The sequence below is a fragment of the Callospermophilus lateralis genome, chromosome X, assembly GCF_048772815.1.
Source record: "Callospermophilus lateralis isolate mCalLat2 chromosome X, mCalLat2.hap1, whole genome shotgun sequence".
Classification (NCBI taxonomy): domain Eukaryota; kingdom Metazoa; phylum Chordata; class Mammalia; order Rodentia; family Sciuridae; genus Callospermophilus; species Callospermophilus lateralis.
In genome coordinates this window covers 24,207,031-24,217,015 of record NC_135325.1, presented here as the reverse complement: position 1 = coordinate 24,217,015, position 9,985 = coordinate 24,207,031, and the positions used below count along the sequence as shown (strand labels likewise).

Sequence of the window (9,985 nt, the reverse complement as noted above, 5' to 3'; positions counted from 1 at the left end):
CTTGGTGAAATTCCAGGTGCACCCCTTGCACAAAGATCCCCTTCGGTATCATGGGGTTTTCTTTGTCTTTTGTTTCTTATGCTCAACAGTTTACACATTCTGTTCTTAGTAAAGAGGAGACATTATTTATTTCTTCACTGGGTGAATAATTCTTCAGAGTAGTCCTCCTTTGGTATGAAGAGGTCCAATCTCTTGTTTTATGTTACTGAAACTCAGTTTAAATTCTCTCTCAGCTTTTAAACTTCTTTGGGCCTTTCTAATATGTGTTAAAATAGGACAAGAAGTCTTGATAAATTTCCAGCATTTGAGAAATGGAATTCTCATTCACATTGTCAGGGGCTGAATTGGCTCCCCAAATGCATATTTGGGATCTTAGCTTCCAGTACCTCTGAATGAGGTTGCACTTGGGGATAGGTCTTTAAAAAGTCAGTTAAGTTAGAATAAGTCTTGAAGGCGGGCTCTAGTCCAATATGACTGGTGTCATTCATATTGATGAATCTAGTTTCATCTCATGATCTTTGAATATGATGAAGGCCTTGATAGGACCCATTAATATTTCTGCAGCTTCCCCTCTTGATGTGGTCTTTACAAAACAAGACCTTAATTAGGCCCATTACCCTGATTACCTGACCATTGATTATTCTTATTCATTTATCAAAAGAGGAGGTTAGGATGCAGATGTGCACATTTAAGAAAAAATGCCCTGTGAGGGACCAAGGAAGAAGAGGGGCATCTACAAACCAAGGAGAGAGGCCTAGGAATTGAACCAAACCTGGTGAAACCTTCATCTTTGACTCCTAGTCCCCAGAACTGTAAGAATATAAATTTGTGTGGTTTGAGTCCAACAGACTGAGGAACTTGGATAAGGTGGCCCTGCAAACTAGCACAACAATACTTGCTTCCATGAAGCTCTTCAATTTATATGTACTTGTGCAGATAATTTTGTCTATTACAGCTACTCAATTGCTATATTTCATATATATATATATTTATGAAAGTTCTGGTGGTTGTAGTTGATTGAACATTTCTGTATGAGCCAATTAAGGCAGGCAACTCTTAAAAGGGTTGCATAGTAGGTTTGCAGTTATACTATGGACGTGTGGTCTCCACAGAGGAATTTGAAATACTCCTTCACTCTTAGTCATGCCATATCTGAAACAAATTCTTAATTCTGTGTAGTATATTTCAAAAGGGAGGCTAATTCATGCATTGTGCAGTGACCACATGTGAAGCACTAGGTCTTGTGCCTTGTGCATACTTAATTCCCTCTCCCATTCTTCTGATGTCTTCCTTGGCTTCTTCATTCAGAGATCTTCACCTCACATGTACCTTCTCACCATCACTTCCTTCTCCTCTGGCTTCCTTATTGACTCACATTCAAAATGTAAATAAGTGGACTTGGTTCTTTCTATAGTTTGGATCTTGAATACCCCTCAAATGCTCATGTGCTTGTTTCCCAGAGTAGCATTATTGGTAGATAGTTAAATCTTTAGGGGGCCGAGCCTGGTGGCAGGTTCAAAATCATTGAGAATATCCCTCAAAGGAATTCTGGAACTTCAATCTCTTCTTCTTTCTTTCTTTACTTCTTAGCCACGAGGTGAGTGATTTTGCTGTGCCACATTCTCCTGCCTTGCAGCAGGCCCAAAGTAACAGGATCAATTGATCACAGACTGAAAACTATTAACTAAAATAAGCTTTTGCTCTTTTTAATTTCACTGTCTCAGGTATTTCATTATAGTGACAGAAAACAAAGTAACACAGTCCTGTTCCAATAAAACTTCATTACAAAAACTTGGTGAGCTGAAGTTGGATTGTAAGCCCTAGTTTGAGAGGTCATGGTAGATAGATCAATTTGGGATAAAAAAAAAAAAAATTGTAAACCTGTGTATGTTTGTGTCTCTGTGTATAACATCAATACAAATGAAATGTTTCCAAACCCCTTTAGATATTTGTCAATTCAATAATGTAGTTTCCATAAACTTTTATTTTGTTTGGTCCAATACTTGCATAAGAATATAATTGAGTGAGTTTGAATACAGGCATCAGTATTTGCCAGCTCCCTGGATATCTTAGTTTGCTTGAGGTTCTCTTAGAAATACCAGGTACCACAAGCAATTAAACGCTTGCTTAAAAGTGGGTGGGCAAGGCAAAACTTTACTTCTGCCAGAAAGGCATGCTACCAGAACCTGGCTAGCAAGTGTGCCTGGGTGGGCAGTCTGCCTGTTTATACACGGAACACAGAGCTGCCCTTGGCCCTCATTGGAGGACTCAGATATAATCTATGTGATTGGCTAATTTTAAAATTGGGGTGGGCAAAAGGGAGGGACTATCATTAAGATGACTACAATTAAGCCTGAATACTATATTCTGAAAATGCACCACCAGACTTTCCATTTCTTACAAATCTCCCCTTTTTCTAACTTTTGGTTTCATTAAAAAAATGTTATATATATATATATATATATATATATATATATATATATATATATATAAAACTTGTTGATGGACCTTTATTTTATTTATTTCTTTATTTTATTTATTAGGGCCATCAAAGACCTGTCATGCTGGTTGTTGTATAAAGGAATCTAATTTATAGAGCCAAAGATGATGTCCTCACTGTAACAGAACCAAAATTTGCGACCCAGAAGAAAGAAGGAGTAGATGTTAATTGACTCTGCTATCCTCATTTAACCTAGTAGATAAGGAGGCAGTGGACAAAATGTCTTAGAGCAATTAAAATGAGAGCCATGGGGTTTTCCTATGGAAACTGGCAGGGTTAGAAACCTAAGGACCCACTATTCTTCCTAGAAGGATAAGAACATCTTTCCCTGTAGTCCAATTACGTATAAAGTGATAAAACTGCCTATCGGTGGGACAGGATCAGTGCCATGTTCCTGGGGGAGGTTGCTGCAAGTCAGAGAAAGAGAAAGAAAGGGGCAACTTACTCATGCACTGGTAGTTTATGGGCGGGGCTTTGTCTTGGAGTCATCAGATCATGCTGAGAAGTAATCCTCTGCCTGGGATCCAAAGAGGCCCTCCCTCCACCATTGGATGAGAGGCCCTGAAAGGAGATTAAAGTGGAGACAGAGTTTCCATGTGTGATTGATTACATTTGGCCCTCTCTAGAGACCCTGTGTTCACACAGGGGAGTAGCCCTAGTGAGAGAGTTAGGATACTTTTAAGACAGACCTCAGTTTCTCAAGCAAATGGATTAATTTGGAAGGAGACTGAAGCAAAAATCAGACCAACATTTTCTTTGCCAAGGGCAGAGAGGGATTGATAAGTCTCACTCCAGCAAGGCCCTTGAGTCATGAGTCCAGCAGACACACTATCCATTTTTAACTAGCTTACAGGGTCCCAGAATTTTTAACAGAGACAGAATATATAAAATGGAGTATAGAACTCCTGGAAGAAAAACAAAGTGATAGAGCATTAGTCTGTTTCACTCATCTTCTGAAGATCCCTGTACAGCTTCCAAGATGAGCCAGAGTATTGACATGACTGGATTTCTTGCTTTGCCAACTTCCTCCTGTTTGTTTTTTTTTTATATTGATTTTATTTATTTATTTACTTTTTAAATACATGACAGCAGTGGAATGCATTACAATTCTTATTACACCTATAGAGCACAATTTTTCGTATCTCTGTATATAAAGTATGTTCACACCAATTTATGCCTTTATACATGTACTTTTTTTTTGTATTACAATTCTTAATACACATATATACGTCCTGGGTTTTTGTTTTACAGATTTGAAGAATAAAATACATGGACAACAAATGAAAGGGAAGAGTAAATGGATCAGGATCCCACTGGGTGAGAGGGGGCCAGATAGCAGGAAAAACCCATTTTGGTGTGCTAGCTTAGGGGCTTATATATTAAACAGGCATTGAAAAAGAATCAAGGCCATTAGTTTTATCCTTTAGCCTGAATTTTAATCCTTCTTTTTAACTCTTATCTGGTCACTCCCACCTTCAGTTTTTCCAAGCCTCTGGGACAAAGGAGGTAGCTGAAATATTCCCACAGGTGAGACTCATGGCCATTTACATTTGAAATAGGCCTTGAAGCTGCCCATTAATATTTCTACTAGTTAGCATCTTTTTTCTTTTAAATTTATTTATCCTAACTTGTTATATAGGACAGCAGAATGCATTTCAATTCATAGTACACATATAGAGCACAATTTTTCATGTCTGGTTGCACACAGAGTCACACCACTCGTGTTTTCATACATGAACTAGGGTAATGTTGTCAGTCTCATTCCACCGTCTTTCCCACCCATCCCCCTTTAGCATCTTGGTGTGTCCTTTGCCTTTGAACAAGATCTCATTTGGGGCCCATCATTTCTGATTGTTGACCATTGACTATTCTCATCCATCAGCACTCTGATTGATTGGTCACCTAGAAAAAATATTTGGGTTAGTAATTTCACACTTGCTTCTTAGCCAGAAGGCCTAGAAGCAATGGGGTTAATAATTTCAAAGGCATCTTTACTCTTATCAATTCAGATTGACCCTTTTTGTTAAAGTTTTATTTAAATCACTGAACTGAAAGGCATTTGAATCCATTAATTAAACTTATGTGTACTCATTTATCTATAAGCCAATTTTGATAGGGTGCCCATCACAAAAACATATGTAGTCACAATACAACACACAGGTGTGCACACATACATAAAACAGGAAACAAAGATCTTGTAGCTTTTTAGTAGGTAAAATAGAGCCTATCACATATTTTTAAAGTATGACCCAAAATTGAAAACAGCCTGTGCAGTTGGGAACATTAGGAATAGAATCTGCCAGCCAATGTGGATGTTGAAATCAAAGGTTTATTTGTCCTCCATGGGGAAGATTTACTCTCACTATCATCACGTTTTATTCTCCTTGCTTAGAACTCTTCAAAGGAGAAGATTTTTATATATGGGCTAGTTCCATTACTTTTTCTTGTCCCTAGCCCAAGAATTTTATTCCCCATTTTTGGTAGGTTCCTGTAACAGTTTCCATTTGTGCATTTAACTCCCCCCCCGCCCCGCCACCACCCCAGTGTGCTCAGTTCCCCTTATTGGAGATTTCTTGCATACCCCCATACCATTTTCCTAGGTGTGATCTTGTGGTCACACTTATTTAATCCTGGTATGGCTCAACCACAAAAGAAGTTCTTGGTTGTCTCTGTACTTGCTTAGGCCCTTTCCCTGTGTTGCTGATCCACTTCAGATTTGGGGTCCTTTGTTTGGCTCAAGGATTGCAGTTTCCTGTCTCTTTCCAAGGCTACTGCAACAATCCCCCTCTGAAGAGGGGGATTCCTGAGACCGCTAGGTAATACATGGAACTCCATGTTGGGTGCCAAAATTGTTAGATATAATGAGATTCCACAAGAAATTAAACAAGTGCTTGAAAGTGGGTGGGCAAGACAAATCTTTATTTCTGCCAGAAGGGCATGTTACCGGAACGGGGCTAGCAAGCACACCTGGGTAGGAAGTCCACTGGTTTATATACCTAACATAGTGCTGCCCTTTGCCCTGATTGGAGGACTTGGGTACAATTTATACAATTGGATTCAATTAAGGCTGAGTACTGTATTCTGAAAATGGACCACGAGACTTTCTATTTCTCACAACTTCCATAACAAAATATCAAAGACTCAGTAGCTTAAACAACAGAAATTTATTTCTCACAGTTCTGTCAGCTAGATGTCTGAGATCAGGGTATTAACTCTTCCTGACTTGCAGACAGTTGTGTTCTTACAGTGTGCTCACATGGCAGAGAGGGGGTGGGGAGGACACACTCTAGCATCTTTTCTTTTTTTTTTAATTTTTTTTAGTTGTAAATGGATCTTTTACTTTATTTATTTATATGTGGTGCTAAGAATCAAACCCAGGGCCTCAGACATGCCAGGCAAGTGCTCTACCACTAGGCCACAATTCCAGCCCTGGTGTCTTTTCTTATAAAGGCCATCAGAAAAGGTCCTACCCTCATGACCGCTTCTAAATCTAATTCCATACCAAAGGCTTCCACTCCAAATATCATCACAATATGCATGAGAGCTTCATAATATGAATTTGGGGAGGGCACAAATGTTCAGTGTTTTATCCCTGCCTTCCCAATATTCTATCCTTTACATGTGCAAAATACACACATTCTGTCCTGTATCAGTCAAAGTTTTCCAGAGAAACATAACCAGTAGGAGATATATATATATATATCATATATACATATTATATATATATATATATATATATATATATATATATATATATATATATATATATATGAATGAATGAAATTTACCATGAGAATAGAATTGACTTATACAGTTATGGAAGTCCCCCTATTGGCTGTAAGTTTGTAGTATAATTCAGTCTAAGTCTGAATGCCTGGGAACTATAGGAACCAATGGCATAACATCTAGCCTGAGAACCATAAGCTCCAATGCTAAAAGGCAGAAAAAGATGGGAATATCAGTATGTTTCCCAGGCTGGCCTAGAACTTAAAATCCTCTCATATCAACCACAAGTAACTGGGATTATAGGTCATTGTCACCATGTCCAGTCCTCAACAGTTTGGATGATGCCTGCCCACAGTGTGGATGGTTGTCGGGAGCCATTCTCACACGTGACTGAGTGACTCCCGGTTAGGGTCTGAGGTGCTCTGGCTGTGTGTGTCGGAGCTTTCCGGCCCTCTCCTGATGAGAGAACCCGTCCGTGTGGGGGTGTGACTGACCACTGACCCCGGGGGCCCAATCACTGACCCTGACCTTGGCGTGCGGCCCCCCTTCAACCTTCATTGGATGGAATTATCCCCTGAATTTCTTGTTCCCCAATAAAAGGCTACTCCCTGGCGTGCTCGCTCTCTCTCTCTCCTGCTAGCCCTGAGTAATCCTTGCTGCCCTGCCGGGCGGTTAGAAGAGGGAACCAGAGAGGGGAGCCGTCTTGGACCTGGTCATAGAAAAAGGTAACTGAGTCTGTGTGTTTATTTCGATCTCACTAGCTAACTTTTATGCCAAGAACCTCATTAATGAAACCATTGCGCTGGCCACATGGTGGAGATGGTGGATCTTTTTTACTCAGTTTTAATAGCTATTGGGGTATCTCTTAGCCTAGTTAAATGGACATATAATATTAACCACTACATATCCAAACAGCTCTAAAGATCATAACTTATTCCAGTATCAACTTTAAAGTCTAAAATCCAAATTCTTATTTAAATCAAATAGTGTGAGAGTGTAGATATGACTTTGAGAGATAACAAAGAGATGTCAGTAGTGGATAACTCTATGGAATGGACCTACTCTATTGATCCCCACATGCTTTCTTTTGAAGGCCAATTTGCCTAAGGCTGCTCTGACACTGCCTGGCTTAAGTCAATAGAATATGCTCATTCCTCAGCAACCAACCAGGTACTTGGAGGAGAAATGCAGGTCCAAAAGTCTCCTCCATGCTGATAAGAAGAACATAAGTGGGCTGGGATTGTGGCTCAGTGGTGGAGCACTTGCCTAGCATGCATGAGGCACTGGGTTGGATCTCAAGCACTACATAAAATATAAATTAATTAATTAATAAATAAAGTAAAGGTATTGAATAATAGTATGTGCTCATACCTGAATTGTCTCTTTCCAATGAAAACAAGAAATCCAACAGCCATCCCTTATTTTGAAAAATCTCTATACCTATCAGTTAAAACTGGTAGTGTTTCTGTCATAAATTCTTTATCAAGGAATAGTACAACCATCCATTTTGTGTCCTCTTCAGACTAAAAACTAAAAGTTTTCAGGTAAAATTAACGATTCCTTTATTTCAATACATGCTCAATCCCATTCCCTTCACTTTTCTCCAGAGGCACCAAGTTCTTACACTTTTATCCAGCAGTGAATAACAACAGAGACCCCATGACATCTCCCCACACGGTCCTATCCTCTTGCACACATTGTTTATAAGGGAAGATTAATTTTGTGTTTTCCAGGGGCTCCTGGTATACCTTTCCTCTTTACCCATGGAGATTCTGAGTAGCCTGTGGATGGGACAAGGGTGGGCAGAAAGAATCCTGGATACACAAGGATCTGCCCTCATTCTTGAAAAGTGAGAGTTTCTCTATCTCTCTCTGTCTCTCTCTCTCACACACACACACACACACACCAACTGAACACCTTTATTTCACTAAAAACCAAATAAATAACTTTATTGGAAGTAACAATTAAACTAAAAGGCCCAAATTGAAGGGAACTTGCTGAAAGGGCAACGTGTAGGCCCGGCCTGGGACCCACCCTGGGGGGTGGCATGGGCTGGGCACAGTCCTGCTCAGTCGTCCTTGTAGCTGTGGCCCAGGGTGAGCCTGTCAAAGAGGATCTCTGCCATGGGGTCTTCCAGGGCCTGAATCCTGCGCAGGTTGGTCAGGTAGCCAGCCAGCTGGCTGATGATGAGGACCTGCTGGTGCAGATAGTGGCGCTGCAGGAACTGGCAGAGGTGGGGGTCGCCCCTCTCAGCGGCCAGGTGGTGCAGCTCCAGGAGGCCCTGGTTGATGCTCTTCTCCAGGTGGAAGGCGCACTCCATGGCCTGGAGGCCGCTGTGCCAGGCGTTGTGCTCAGGCTGCTCGACGTCCTGGAGCCGGATGCGGCCTCCGCGCTGGTTCTGCAGCTCCATCAGCTTCTCGGCGCGGTCCCTCCACTCGTGCGACAGGCGCAGGAAGAAGCTGGCGAAGTGCTCCAGGGCCACTTGTTGGCGGTGGCAGAAGAAGGCCAAGGACAGGTAGACGTAGGAGGCGTGCAGTTGCACCTGGATCTGGCTGTTGACGGCGGCCTCGCAGTCGGGGTGGTAGTTGTGGCGCACCTGCGACACCATGATGGGCACCATGACGGGCGCGGGCAGGAGGGGTGCCACCACGAAGGCGAGGGCGGAGCGGGCTCTGGGGCTGCGCAGTGGGCAGCGGCGGCGGCCACGGTGGCGGCGACGGGGTCCTCGGGTGGCTGCCAGGGTGTCTGAGCGCGGCGCCTGGGGCAGTGGGCGGGGGGCGGTGCCGGGGCCTGGGCGGGTCTGACCTCGGCGGAAGGCAAGCGGGTAATGGCGGCTGTGGAGCCTGGCAATGGCGGTGGTGGCGTTTTCCTGGGGGTTGAGGGTCAGGGGTCAGGGGCCTGGCGGTACCCGGCTGTGCCCCGCTGTGCCCTGCTGTGCCCCGCAGAGTTCCCTCAGTAACCTGGGCGACTCCGCTGGGCGTCTCACCTGCGTAATGTTTAAGTTAGAGGCCTAGAGGGACGGGCGTCGTGGTCATCGTGGTCAGGTATGAAGAGGCTCATGTGAATACTGTCCAGTGGGACCCTCTCATTAGAAGGAGGGCTTCTGGGACGGTTAATATCACAGGCTTCATTTGAACGGCAGCTTTCCTCAGTGACGTCAGTGTCTAGACTAACGACCCTTTTGATTGTGTCCTCGCTCCATTCCCGGAAGTCAGAGGAAGTCCCAGCCACTGCCTCCTTTCTCCTTCCACTCATGATCATGCTCACACTTCTCTGACAGCAGAGCTTCACTCCAAAATCTCTGCATCCTTCTACCTTTCTGTGTTTCTTCACACTTTTCAGACTGGTTCCTCACTTCTCTATTCTCTCTGGAACCTTCCACCACCACCCTAGCAAAACATGCTTTTTGTCCTCTCTGGACTCCTAAATGGACAATCTCAATGGTCTCTTAATATCCTGGATCAGCTCACTCTCTGTACCTAGACCATGAATTTCTTCTTGTGAAAATACAACATTCTCTTTGCTCTGTCAGTAAAGAAAAGCTTTAGGTGCATTCCTAGGGGAAGCAATGTTAACCACGTAGAAGTATTCATGGCCTTCAACCTCCTCTTGACTTTGGCTGCCACTCAGGTAGCCTTGTTGTTGGTTTTTATCCTCCCACTTCGAATCAGTAAATCCCAAGGTTAGTCTGAGAAAGGGACTAAACTTGCAAAGGTAGCTTATTCAGGATAGATTTATATAGATAGTTCCTATGTATTG

General features: G+C 42.7%; 1 pseudogene; it reads right to left on the bottom strand.

The window, feature by feature from the left end:
- Nucleotides 1–8,294: 8,294 nt before the first annotated feature.
- Nucleotides 8,295–8,834, bottom strand: LOC143639374 (ferritin heavy chain pseudogene; annotated as a pseudogene).
- Between the last annotated feature and the right edge of the window lie 1,151 nt (nucleotides 8,835–9,985).